The sequence below is a fragment of the Lissotriton helveticus genome, chromosome 4_1 (genome assembly GCF_964261635.1).
Source record: "Lissotriton helveticus chromosome 4_1, aLisHel1.1, whole genome shotgun sequence".
Lineage (NCBI taxonomy): Eukaryota > Metazoa > Chordata > Amphibia > Caudata > Salamandridae > Lissotriton > Lissotriton helveticus.
The window spans coordinates 193,553,846-193,568,440 of record NC_136063.1 but is presented as its reverse complement, the minus strand read 5'-3'; positions in this window follow the sequence as shown (position 1 = coordinate 193,568,440).

Below are 14,595 nucleotides of genomic sequence, written 5' to 3'. Positions count from 1 at the left end.
ATCTGCGACAGGCATTTGATACCCTCACATGGGAGTACATGTTTAAGGCCATAGAGAAGTTCGGCTTGCCTCTTGAGTACCTCCAGTGGTTACGGCTACTGTATGAGGTTCCTACTGCGAGAGTCCGTACTGGAGGGCACATATCGCGAGAGTATCCAGTAAACAGGGGTACGAGGCAATGATGCCCCTTGTCCCCACTATTCTTCGTGCTTGTGCTGGAGCAGCTGGCATTTAGGCTTCTTCAGGAGACGGGCCAACCTGGGATTCACCTGGGCAATGTTACGCAACCCACCTGATATCAGTCTATGCAGATGACATCATCGTATATGCGCATGATCTCACAGGTGAGTTGGAACCAATCCCTAGTATTTTCTCCAGGTCCGAGCAAATATCAGGCCTAGCCATTAACAAGGCAAAATCTAATGCCTTCTTTTTCCAAGATAGTGCCCGCCCAGATGTGATCAACTTTGGGCCGTAAATCTTACCGGTGGCGTGCCATACGTTTAAGTACCTAGGCATACATATATACCGGTCCCATACAGATATGCTCGAAGGAAATCTGGCAAGAGAGATAAGGGCGATACGATCTAAGGTGGCCTTCTGGATATCGTTCCTTCTATCAGCAGTGGGTCACGTCGCACTGACTAAAATGGTGCTTCTCCCCCGCCTTTTATATTACTTTGCCAATCTGCCAATAGTAGTCCAGCCATCTATCTTCCAAACTCTGGACACCATACTCCTGGACCTGATATGCGGGGTCGGACGACGGAGGGTAAGCCTTAAATAATTGCAGCTGCGACGCACAATGGGGGACTAGGGGAAACGTATTTCAGAGCCTACTATTATGCCAGCCATCTACAATGGCTGTCCGAGTGGACTGCGGGTTGTAAGAGATAGGGAACACCGTGCAAGACATAAACCAGGGGACCCTACACACACTACTACTACCACAGAGCAAAATCCCCCCAAATGCATCGCCCTTACTGCGAACAGTGCTACTCTGCTGGAACAAAAGCACTCTAGTACACGTACTGCTGCCTTCCATACGGTGATAACATCCCACTGTTGGGGATTCCAAGATCCAGTTGAAGGCTCACGAGGCACAGATATGTGCTTGGTCTGACAAAGGGGTCGATACGGTAGGAGCAATATTTAGCAATGAAACCCTCCTATATCATGTAAAATTTGTACGGAAAACTGAGGTGCCAAGCCACTTATATATAATACATGCTGCAAAATCGCAATATGTACGGAAACACTGGGCCCCTCAGTGAGACGAACCCTGGTCACATGTATTAGTTTGTTCACTATAGCCACACACCTGCACATTGGGGACTCCCTCGCGGAGTGCCTACTAGGCCTCCGCAAACGCACAGCCCCACAGATGTCCAACTCTGATTCATAATAGCAAAACGGTGCATGACCATGAGGTGGAAGTCAGTAAGACCCCCTGCGATCTACACTTGGCACTGCGAGGTAGTGCAATGGGGCTGGGCTGAAAGCGCAGCTATAAGACGGGAGGAGGCCCCGGGGCTGCGTAAAAAAACAGATATCCATGGAGTGAGATGTTATGCTAGAGGCCTTTAAAGCCATAGACCCCAACCCTCTACCTAGCAACTCGAATGCACAGTAGACTAGTAGCAGCACCCTGAGATGACTAGTCTACAGTAGGACTTGTTCCGATGCACGGTCACCAGCATTAAGTGCATCATTCAAGTTAGGCTAGGACGCAACACCACATCTGTATGTGGACATGTTGGGCCAGAACGGGGGAAGGTGGGAGGGATAGTTGTTACTAATTGGTAAACCCAATGTAAATTTGTTTGTGCAATTAAAGTTTTGTACTGCATGTATGCACGACAATACGACAAGGGTGTTGATTCAAATACTGGAAATGTAGCACATGCAACTGACTGTGGCGAAATACAAAGATTGAAAAAAATGTAATGTGTAAATGTTATCATTGGATGCACCAGTTATAACAAAAAACAATAAAGCATTTTTTAAAAACAAAGCCCCCAAACCTGAAATGTATTCCCCATTTGAAGCAGGAACACTCATAATTGGAGATAATCATTGCACGCAATAAATATCACAGCCCCAGGCATCTGATTTTATAAGCTGAGTGATCTTTACACCCTCTGTTGCACTTGTATTCAGGGTTTAGGGCATCACTCAGAATGCACACTGGTTCACGTGAGATCGAAATGTGCTGATCATGAAACATACAAACTTCTTTCAGCAAATTCAAAATAATAAAAATGGATCGGATCAAAAGCTCATACGGCCACTGAGGAGAAACAGGGATGATTATAGTGAGCAGTGAGACACTTCCTGCCATGTCATTTGATTTAAAGGGGCAGGGCACGCTACCATTGAACATTTAAAAACTGTCCTACTAAGTATTTCTATCTCAACCCAGATGCTCATGATGTCATAATATAGCTCATTCTATCAACTGTTCCACATTCTGAATTTTGTATAATTAGGGGCAGATTTACAACTTCTGGCGCATCTCTGCAAATCAGCAGGGATGCGCCAGAACAGATCCGTCACGTAATCCCCCCCCCCGCTGCATCCACCACGGATGTGTCGCATTTAGAATGCGGTGCACCGAAGTGCAAGGAGGGGCAGATGCGTGACGCATTTTGTGGCGTACGGGCGGCGCATTGCTGGAGTTGCATCACAAGTGCGACGCAACTCCTGCAATGCACAGGGGCCGTCCATACTTAACGTGGTGCGTCACTGCTTATGCCTGCTTCAAGCAGGCATAAGGATTTGACGCAGTAGTGTCGTAAAACTGACTCCGTGAAATCTTGTAGAATTCACTGCGTCATTTTTACGAGGCTTTCCTGCGAGGGAACGCCCACCCTGTGAGAGAACACCCACATGAAACCTGATGCAGGTTTCATGTGGCGCAGGGCTTTACAATGTGACATATCTGCCTAGATGAGTCACGCTGTAAATAAGTCGCAACGTGGCGCATGGTTTACGCCGCCGCTGCATCACAAAAGTGACGCAAGGGGCTTGTAAATCTGCCCCTTGGTGTTTAACGCATTCGTAGAGCTATTATTGGTCAATGCTGGCTCACTCAGATCCGCGTTACCTGCAGCTGCAGCAGGGATGTTGAAAAATGGAGGCGTCGAACGAAAACGATGGAATGTGGAGAATGACGACTTACAGAAAAATGCAAACCATATAAAGAGAAACTATGAAAACGAACAGAAAAAGATTGCATCTTGTGTAGAATGGCCTTTAAACCAGCAGCCACATACAAAAATAATAACATCTTAGATGTGATGGTGAGAATGATTCTCTTATGTGGCATGGAGGTTGTATTCTGCTTCACTTCTAGCCAGCATCAAGGAACACTGTAAAAAACATACACTACGACTCCCATGGGTCTGTGGTGACCACTGTAAACATAATAAACATGGAAGAAATCTAACAGTCCAAGAAACAGCGTCTATAACTGCACTGACAAACAGCTCAACCTCCTCTTTTCTTTGCTCTTCATCACCGAGCTAAGTGCATTTCGTTCCTAGAGAGCATTCATGCCATTTGGGGATAATGCTGTGCTTGTTGTTGCAACAGTGTTCACAGTTGATTGCCCTTAGACCTCAATCATGGCATTCTGCAGCATAGGCGTTTATACTGTGCTTAATTTGTAAAAAAAAAAAAAGCGCCAAGCCCTTCCTTAGGATCACTGGAGCGTGCATCACCCATTGCTCCTGCTAGCATTGCGAATGACAACCACTAACCATCACACCGTCACATATGTGATAATTCAGGCAATTTCAGCCCCCTGAAGCTATAAGAAGGGCTTGGGTGGTAGGTATAATCCATTTTAATGTATATAGAATTAACAAACAACTGTTGCTGTGCTCATCTCTAAATTAGACAGACAGCACTACCATGTAGTGGACTGTCATGAGTGCTGAGGTTGACAATTAAGTGCCTGGGTCGTGCACCGGAAACCACTGACTCAAATTAAGCACTGTTTTTATAGAAGGTGATTCTACCCATCAGCACGCCCATCATCAGCTGAAACTTTAAACTTTCCGGCACCTTCCCCCTTGCTATAGATCTATGCTTACATCAGCTGTTCTGCGCCAACCCTCTCCTCAGGAAAATTACGACTCAGCCTGTAATAACACCACCTTGCATCCCACTTATGCTACCACACCCGTCAAGATAGCTTTGCTGCTCACATTGCAAGTGATTGCAAAGTCATGTGGTGATGCAGTGAACGCTCAAGGGGCAGAGTCATTGGGAGGGGTGTAATTTTGTGTCGTTTGTTTTTTCATAATTATGGAAATTTTTTGGCAAAATTGCACTACATTATCCATAATAACACAAAATACAAATCTGTCATTTAGCGCTGTATTGTAGTGCAAAATGCATCCTTGCATACATTTTTCACAATTGTGCATATTTCACGCAAACATATATTGCAAATAAACAAAAGTACTGTGAGCAATAGCTGCCCCCATTCTGTTGTTCCCATCCGTTCGGTGTAAATGTTTTCTGTGATTGACACATTCGCCGTACATTTTTACTGCATTTTAGCGTGTAATTACGTAAAGGTGTGGAATTTCTGGAATTTCACATGACAAGCATAATGCAAACTTCACAAAATTATGTGACTTATGCCAGTGTAATTTAAATTTAACCCAGACCTAGTCACTGGCAAGACCCGAGGTCAGACCCACACCTGTCACATGCTGCAGAACCAGCCAGTGGCCTAAGAAGTTTACCACATTCGTTTTCAGGAAATTATAGTTCCTGAGCATGAAACTAAGGGGTTCATTACGATGGCGGAAGGACTGCCACCGCCGGGCTGGCCGTGGCAGTCCTTCCGCCATGACATAGTGATTTACCCACCGCCAAATTAAGATGGCGATAGGTACCACGGCATACGAAAGTCTGTTCGCCACTTCACCGCCAAAGGCAATCGCAACGATTGCCTGGCAGACGAAGCAGGGCCACTAATATGGTGATGGTGCCTAGCAGGCACCACCTGCCATATTAGGATGTGAGTTTGAAGAGGCCTTTCCATGGCGGCGATGCCGCCATGGAAAGACTGGTGGGATTTGGCTTCGGGGCCCGTTGCGGGCCCCCCTTGTTTGGAGGGGTGTCGCTGCACTGGGTGGTACCCATGGTGCTCCTCTGCATTTCCATGCACCAAGTGGCAGGCACCGCATGGTGCAGGGAAATGCGGTGCAAGCACCTTTAACATTGCAGATGTTGCTGCAGCCAGCAGCACCTCCAGCAATGTTTGGTTGGTTTCTTGAGGAGGGGTTTCACCTCCGCCTGTTTGCAGTCATCTGAGTAGATGCCGGATCTGAGGGAGGAGTTGATGGTCCCCCCTAGTACAAGCGAGATGACGGCGGCGGCCCTGTGGAAGATTTGCGGTGGGCAGGGGTCTGTTGGGGCTCCTGAGTGTGTTTTCTTCATGTTCGAGGTGATGAGCTCGACGATGGCGGGATCCCAGGATGTGATAGTCAGCTAATCCGCGGCGGTGGGTAGGGGAGTGGTGTCTGGCTCTGGTTCAATGAAGTTGTCATAGAGGGCCTGGATCTTCCGATGGAAGAAGGAGCTGAGCTTGTTCCAGAGTTCCTGGGAGGGTGTGATGTCCGTGGCTTTGCAGGGGGGTTTTGCGAATTGCTGTATGATGTTGAACAGTTCCTTGGCATTGGTCGCGTTGGTGTGGACTTTGTCTCTTTTGAAGGCCCGTTTGGTGTCTCTTATGCGCTGGTGGTATTCACTCTTGTGGTTGTTACATATTACAGTGGTTTTCTGGCTTCGCCAGGTTTTCTCTAGGCGTCAGCAGGATCGTCTGGCTTCTTGAAGTTTTGCAGTGAACCAGGCAGCCTTCAGCGGAGGTTGTTTGGCGGGGTGGCTAAGGGGTGCAAGCTTGTCGGTGCAGCAGGTGACCCAGCGGTGAAATTCCCTGATTGCGGCAAGAGGTAATCACTCGCTATGCAGAAAAAGATACATATTTTTTTTTCTATGATTATCTCACTCTTATCCTGAGAACTAAAAGAAAAACCCACTAGAGGGAGCCTCTCCTAAACATAGACATGTACACAATTCCTGAAAATATTTACTTCTGTTGGCAATATCTTATCTACCCAGCTTGCTATTTGCATCATATAGTAATTTGTAACCTGTGTTTTTTGTGTGGTTTTTACAGTATATATACCACTGGTCGTAATCCTGAACTTTTAACTTCAGACTTTGGCCTCTTTTTGTGACTGGCTGATTTTCCTAGTTGATTGATTTTTGAAAAGCATATTCATTGTGTAAAATTGTCCTGTCTTACTTTATTAATAGATTTTCCCTCTAACTGGATACTTATGGAAGTAATGCATACTACCATGTCCTCTAAGCCCACCTGAGACTTCCCAGAAAGGTTCCACAAGGCAGTGCTCTTGGCAAAACTAATTGGCAAAAGAATTCCAAGAAATTTGTGCATTCGGAAAAACGGAGCAATAGTCAGCCCGTCCATGATGAGCTGTTCTGCCAGCTAAAAAGACTAAAGAACTCCTTCAGTGTAAGATCTGGCAGAAAGCTACAGCTGGGATCCTCGCAGGAAAGTGTAACCCCTTTCAAAGCCATATGGGATGGATGATTCACACATAGCATTGAGCCAACAGGCAAGAGCAAACCCTAGAGAGTGGGGGAAGGAGATGATTTGTCCCAGGGCATTTCACATGGCATGGACACCAATTCAAATTTGACTTTCTCTGGATTGGATATTGTTAGAACTGGCATTCTTGATGTGGTTTCCCCTGTCTTTTTGCCTCTGCCTCCTATATTTTTGCTGTGGGCTGGATTTAGTTTTTGCTGGTCTAGATGCTTTGGGCACTTTGCCACTGCTGATCAGTGCCACAGTGCAAGTGCTCTCTATATAGATTGTTGTTATGTATTAGTGTCTCCATAATTGGCTTATTTGATTTACCTTCAAGTCCCTACTACAGTGCACTGTGTGTGCCCATGGCCTGTAAATCAAATGCTGTTAGTGGGCCTGCAAAAAACACAGTTGATGGACAGAATGTAGAACAATGTCATACATTCACCCCAGTACAAAGATCTGGGCCTAAATCCATTGGGTTTTTTCACTCCACACCACCCTGGGTTAGACACTGGCTGTATGCAAATCAGCTCTGACCCTGTGCCCCATGGGAACAGTCCAGTCCGAACTACCAAGCCATGTCTTTCCCAGACCGGAATAAAGCATCCAAGGACCGGTTTCTGGCTATCAGCCTTCATTCAGCCTGGATAGCTTGACTCCAGTGGTGTGGAGAGCCTGGGACTCACGTCTGAGCATACCCAGCCCACTCGGGGTGAAAATTGCAAAAAACGCAGTTGATGGACAGAATGTAGAACAATGTCATACATTCACCCCAGTACAAGGATCTGGGCCTAAATCCATCGGTTTTTTTTTCACTCCACACCCCCCTGGGTTAGACACTGGCTATATGCAAATCAGCTCTGACCCTGTGCCCCATGGGAACAGTCCAGTCCGAACTACCAAGCCATGTCTTTCCCAGACCGGAATCAAGCATCCAAGGACCGGTTTCTGGCTATCAGCCTTCATTCAGCCTGGATAGCTTGACTCCAGTGGTGTGGAGAGCCTGGGACTCACGTCTGAGCATACCCAGCCCACTCGGGGTGAAAATTGCAAAAAACGCAGTTGATGGACAGAATGTAGAACAATGTCATACATTCACCCGAGTACAAGGATCTGGGCCTAAATCCATCGTTTTTTTCACTCCACACCACCCTGGGTTAAACACTGGCTATATGCAAATCAGCTCTGACCCTGTGCCCCATGGGAACAGTCCAGTCCGAACTACCAAGCCATGTCTTTCCCAGACCGGAATCAAGCATCCAAGGACCGGTTTCTGGCTATCAGCCTTCATTCAGCCTGGATAGCTTGACTCCAGTGGTGTGGAGAGCCTGGGACTCACGTCTGAGCATACCCAGCCCACTCGGGGTGAAAATTGCAAAAAACACAGTTGATGGACAGAATGTAGAACAATGTCATACATTCACCCCAGTACAAGGATCTGGGCCTAAATCCATCTTTTTTTTCACTCCACACCACCCTGGGTTAGACACTGGCTATATGCAAATCAGCTCTGACCCTGTGCCCCATGGGAACAGTCCAGTCCGAACTACCAAGCCATGTCTTTCCCAGACTGGAATCAAGCATCCAAGGACCGGTTTCTGGCTATCAGCCTTCATTCAGCCTGGATAGCTTGACTCCAGTGGTGTGGAGAGCCTGGGACTCACGTCTGAGCATACCCAGCCCACTCGGGGTGAAAATTGCAAAAAACACAGTTGATGGACAGAATGTAGAACAATGTCATACATTCACCCCAGTACAAGGATCTGGGCCTAAATCAATCGTTTTTTTTCACTCCACACCACCCTGGGTTAGACACTGGCTATTTGCAAATCAGCTCTGACCCTGTGCCCCATGGGAACAGTCCAGTCCGAACTACCAAGCCATGTCTTTCACAGACCGGAATCAAGCATCCAAGGACCGGTTTCTGGCTATCAGCCTTCATTCAGCCTGGATAGTTTGACTCCAGTGGTGTGGAGAGCCTGGGACTCACGTCTGAGCATACCCAGCCCACTCGGGGTGAAAATTGCAAAAAACACAGTTGATGGACAGAATGTAGAACAATGTCATACATTCACCCCAGTACAAGGATCTGGGCCTAAATCCATCGTTTTTTTTCACTCCACACCACCCTGGGTTAGACACTGGCTATATGCAAATCAGCTCTGACCCTGTGCCCCATGGGAACAGTCCAGTCCGAACTACCAAGCCATGTCTTTCCCAGACCGGAATCAAGCATCCAAGGACCGGTTTCTGGCTATCAGCCTTCATTCAGCCTGGATAGCTTGACTCCAGTGGTGTGGAGAGCCTGGGACTCACGTCTGAGCATACCCAGCCCACTCTGGGTGAAAATTGCAAAAAAACACAGTTGATGGACAGAATGTAGAACAATGTCATACATTCACCCCAGTACAAGGATCTGGGCCTAAATCCATCGTTTTTTTGTCACTCCACACCACCCTGGGTTAGACACTGGCTATATGCAAATCAGCTCTGACCCTGTGCCCCATGGGAACAGTCCAGTCCGAACTACCAAGCCATGTCTTTCCCAGACCGGAATCAAGCATCCAAGGACCGGTTTCTGGCTATCAGCCTTCATTCAGCCTGGATAGCTTGACTCCAGTGGTGTGGAGAGCCTGGGACTCACGTCTGAGCATACCCAGCCCACTCGGGGTGAAAATTGCAAAAAACGCAGTTGATGGACAGAATGTAGAACAATGTCATACATTCACCCCAGTACAAGGATCTGGGCCTAAATCCATCGTTTTTTTTTTCACTCCACACCCCCCTGGGTTAGACACTGGCTATATGCAAATCAGCTCTGACCCTGTGCCCCATGGGAACAGTCCAGTCCGAACTACCAAGCCATGTCTTTCCCAGACCGGAATCAAGCATCCAAGGACCGGTTTCTGGCTATCAGCCTTCATTCAGCCTGGATAGCTTGACTCCAGTGGTGTGGAGAGCCTGGGACTCACGTCTGAGCATACCCAGCCCACTCGGGGTGAAAATTGCAAAAAACGCAGTTGATGGACAGAATGTAGAACAATGTCATACATTCACCCGAGTACAAGGATCTGGGCCTAAATCCATCGTTTTTTTCACTCCACACCACCCTGGGTTAAACACTGGCTATATGCAAATCAGCTCTGACCCTGTGCCCCATGGGAACAGTCCAGTCCGAACTACCAAGCCATGTCTTTCCCAGACCGGAATCAAGCATCCAAGGACCGGTTTCTGGCTATCAGCCTTCATTCAGCCTGGATAGCTTGACTCCAGTGGTGTGGAGAGCCTGGGACTCACGTCTGAGCATACCCAGCCCACTCGGGGTGAAAATTGCAAAAAACACAGTTGATGGACAGAATGTAGAACAATGTCATACATTCACCCCAGTACAAGGATCTGGGCCTAAATCCATCTTTTTTTTCACTCCACACCACCCTGGGTTAGACACTGGCTATATGCAAATCAGCTCTGACCCTGTGCCCCATGGGAACAGTCCAGTCCGAACTACCAAGCCATGTCTTTCCCAGACTGGAATCAAGCATCCAAGGACCGGTTTCTGGCTATCAGCCTTCATTCAGCCTGGATAGCTTGACTCCAGTGGTGTGGAGAGCCTGGGACTCACGTCTGAGCATACCCAGCCCACTCGGGGTGAAAATTGCAAAAAACACAGTTGATGGACAGAATGTAGAACAATGTCATACATTCACCCCAGTACAAGGATCTGGGCCTAAATCAATCGTTTTTTTTCACTCCACACCACCCTGGGTTAGACACTGGCTATTTGCAAATCAGCTCTGACCCTGTGCCCCATGGGAACAGTCCAGTCCGAACTACCAAGCCATGTCTTTCACAGACCGGAATCAAGCATCCAAGGACCGGTTTCTGGCTATCAGCCTTCATTCAGCCTGGATAGTTTGACTCCAGTGGTGTGGAGAGCCTGGGACTCACGTCTGAGCATACCCAGCCCACTCGGGGTGAAAATTGCAAAAAACACAGTTGATGGACAGAATGTAGAACAATGTCATACATTCACCCCAGTACAAGGATCTGGGCCTAAATCCATCGTTTTTTTTCACTCCACACCACCCTGGGTTAGACACTGGCTATATGCAAATCAGCTCTGACCCTGTGCCCCATGGGAACAGTCCAGTCCGAACTACCAAGCCATGTCTTTCCCAGACCGGAATCAAGCATCCAAGGACCGGTTTCTGGCTATCAGCCTTCATTCAGCCTGGATAGCTTGACTCCAGTGGTGTGGAGAGCCTGGGACTCACGTCTGAGCATACCCAGCCCACTCTGGGTGAAAATTGCAAAAAAACACAGTTGATGGACAGAATGTAGAACAATGTCATACATTCACCCCAGTACAAGGATCTGGGCCTAAATCCATCGTTTTTTTGTCACTCCACACCACCCTGGGTTAGACACTGGCTATATGCAAATCAGCTCTGACCCTGTGCCCCATGGGAACAGTCCAGTCCGAACTACCAAGCCATGTCTTTCCCAGACCGGAATCAAGCATCCAAGGACCAGTTTCTGGCTATCAGCCTTCATTCAGCCTGGATAGCTTGACTCCAGTGGTGTGGAGAGCCTGGGACTCACGTCTGAGCATACCCAGCCCACTCGGGGTGAAAATTGCAAAAAACACAGTTGATGGACAGAATGTAGAACAATGTCATACATTCACCCCAGTACAAGGATCTGGGCCTAAATCCATCGTTTTTTTTCACTCCACACCACCCTGGGTTAGACACTGGCTATATGCAAATCAGCTCTGACCCTGTGCCCCATGGGAACAGTCCAGTCCGAACTACCAAGCCATGTCTTTCCCAGACCGGAATCAAGCATCCAAGGACCGGTTTCTGGCTATCAGCCTTCATTCAGCCTGGATAGCTTGACTCCAGTGGTGTGGAGAGCCTGGGACTCACGTCTGAGCATACCCAGCCCACTCGGGGTGAAAATTGCAAAAAACACAGTTGATGGACAGAATGTAGAACAATGTCATACATTCACCCCAGTACAAGGATCTGGGCCTAAATCCATCGTTTTTTTTCCACTCCACACCACCCTGGGTTAGACACTGGCTATATGCAAATCAGCTCTGACCCTGTGCCCCATGGGAACAGTCCAGTCCGAACTACCAAGCCATGTCTTTCCCAGACCGGAATCAAGCATCCAAGGACCGGTTTCTGGCTATCAGCCTTCATTCAGCCTGGATAGCTTGACTCCAGTGGTGTGGAGAGCCTGGGACTCACGTCTGAGCATACCCAGCCCACTTGGGGTGAAAATTGCAAAAAACACAGTTGATGGACAGAATGTAGAACAATGTCATACATTCACCCCAGTACAAGGATCTGGGCCTAAATCCATCGTTTTTTTTCACTCCACACCACCCTCGGTTAGACACTGGCTATATGCAAATCAGCTCTGACCCTGTGCCCCATGGGAACAGTCCAGTCCGAACTACCAAGCCATGTCTTTCCCAGACCGGAATCAAGCATCCAAGGACCGGTTTCTGGCTATCAGCCTTCATTCAGCCTGGATAGCTTGACTCAAGTGGTGTGGAGAGCCTGGGACTCACGTCTGAGCATACCCAGCCCACTCGGGGTGAAAATTGCAAAAAACACAGTTGATGGACAGAATGTAGAACAATGTCATACATTCACCCGAGTACAAGGATCTGGGCCTAAATCCATCGTTTTTTTTCACTCCACACCACCCTGGGTTAAACACTGGCTATATGCAAATCAGCTCTGACCCTGTGCCCCATGGGAACAGTCCAGTCCGAACTACCAAGCCATGTCTTTCCCAGACCGGAATCAAGCATCCAAGGACCGGTTTCTGGCTATCAGCCTTCATTCAGCCTGGATAGCTTGACTCCAGTGGTGTGGAGAGCCTGGGACTCACGTCTGAGCATACCCAGCCCACTCGGGGTGAAAATTGCAAAAAACACAGTTGATGGACAGAATGTAGAACAATGTCATACATTCACCCCAGTACAAGGATCTGGGCCTAAATTAATCGTTTTTTTCACTCCACACCACCCTGGGTTAGACACTGGCTATATGCAAATCAGCTCTGACCCTGTGCCCCATGGGAACAGTCCAGTCCGAACTACCAAGCCATGTCTTTCCCAGACCGGAATCAAGCATCCAAGGACCGGTTTCTGGCTATCAGCCTTCATTCAGCCTGGATAGCTTGACTCCAGTGGTGTGGAGAGCCTGGGACTCACGTCTGAGCATACCCAGCCCACTCAGGGTGAAAATTGCAAAAAACACAGTTGATGGACAGAATGTAGAACAATGTCATACATTCACCCCAGTACAAGGATCTGGGCCTAAATCCATCGGTTTTTTTCACTCCACACCACCCTGGGTTAGACACTGGCTATTTGCAAATCAGCTCTGACCCTGTGCCCCATGGGAACAGTCCAGTCCGAACTACCAAGCCATGTCTTTCACAGACCGGAATCAAGCATCCAAGGACCGGTTTCTGGCTATCAGCCTTCATTCAGCCTGGATAGCTTGACTCCAGTGGTGTGGAGAGCCTGGGACTCACGTCTGAGCATACCCAGCCCACTCGGGGTGAAAATTGCAAAAAACACAGTTGATGGACAGAATGTAGAACAATGTCATACATTCACCCCAGTACAAGGATCTGGGCCTAAATCCATCGTTTTTTCACTCCACACCACCCTGGGTTAAACACTGGCTATATGCAAATCACCTCTGACCCTGTGCCCCATGGGAACAGTCCAGTCCGAACTACCAAGCCATGTCTTTCCCAGACCGGAATCAAGCATCCAAGGACCGGTTTCTGGCTATCAGCCTTCATTCAGCCTGGATAGCTTGACTCCAGTGGTGTGGAGAGCCTGGGACTCACGTCTGAGCATACCCAGCCCACTCGGGGTGAAAATTGCAAAAAACACAGTTGATGGACAGAATGTAGAACAATGTTATACATTCACCCCAGTACAAGGATCTGGGTCTAAATCCATCTTTTTTTTCACTCCACACCACCCTGGGTTAGACACTGGCTATATGCAAATCAGCTCTGACCCTGTGCCCCATGGGAACAGTCCAGTCCGAACTACCAAGCCATGTCTTTCCCAGACCGGAATCAAGCATCCAAGGACCGGTTTCTGGCTATCAGCCTTCATTCAGCCTGGATAGCTTGACTCCAGTGGTGTGGAGAGCCTGGGACTCGCGTCTGAGCATACCCAGCCCACTCGGGGTTAAAATTGCAAAAAACACAGTTGATGGACAGAATGTAGAACAATGTCATACATTCACCCCAGTACAAGGATCTGGGCCTAAATCAATCGTTTTTTTTTTAACTCCACACCACCCTGGGTTAGACACTGGCTATTTGCAAATCAGCTCTGACCCTGTGCCCCATGGGAACAGTCCAGTCCGAACTACCAAGCCATGTCTTTCACAGACCGGTATCAAGCATCCAAGGACCGGTTTCTGGCTATCAGCCTTCATTCAGCCTGGATAGCTTGACTCCAGTGGTGTGGAGAGCCTGGGACTCACGTCTGAGCATACCCAGCCCACTCGGGGTGAAAATTGCAAAAAACACAGTTGATGGACAGAATGTAGAACAATGTCATACATTCACCCCAGTACAAGGATCTGGGCCTAAATTAATCGTTTTTTTTCACTCCACACCACCCTGGGTTAGACACTGGCTATATGCAAATCAGCTCTGACCCTGTGCCCCATGGGAACAGTCCAGTCCGAACTACCAAGCCATGTCTTTCCCAGACCGGAATCAAGCATCCAAGGACCGGTTTCTGGCTATCAGCCTTCATTCAGCCTGGATAGCTTGACTCCAGTGGTGTGGAGAGCCTGGGACTCACGTCTGAGCATACCCAGCCCACTCGGGGTGAAAATTGCAAAAAACACAGTTGATGGACAGAATGTAGAACAATGTCATACATTCACCCCAGTACAAGG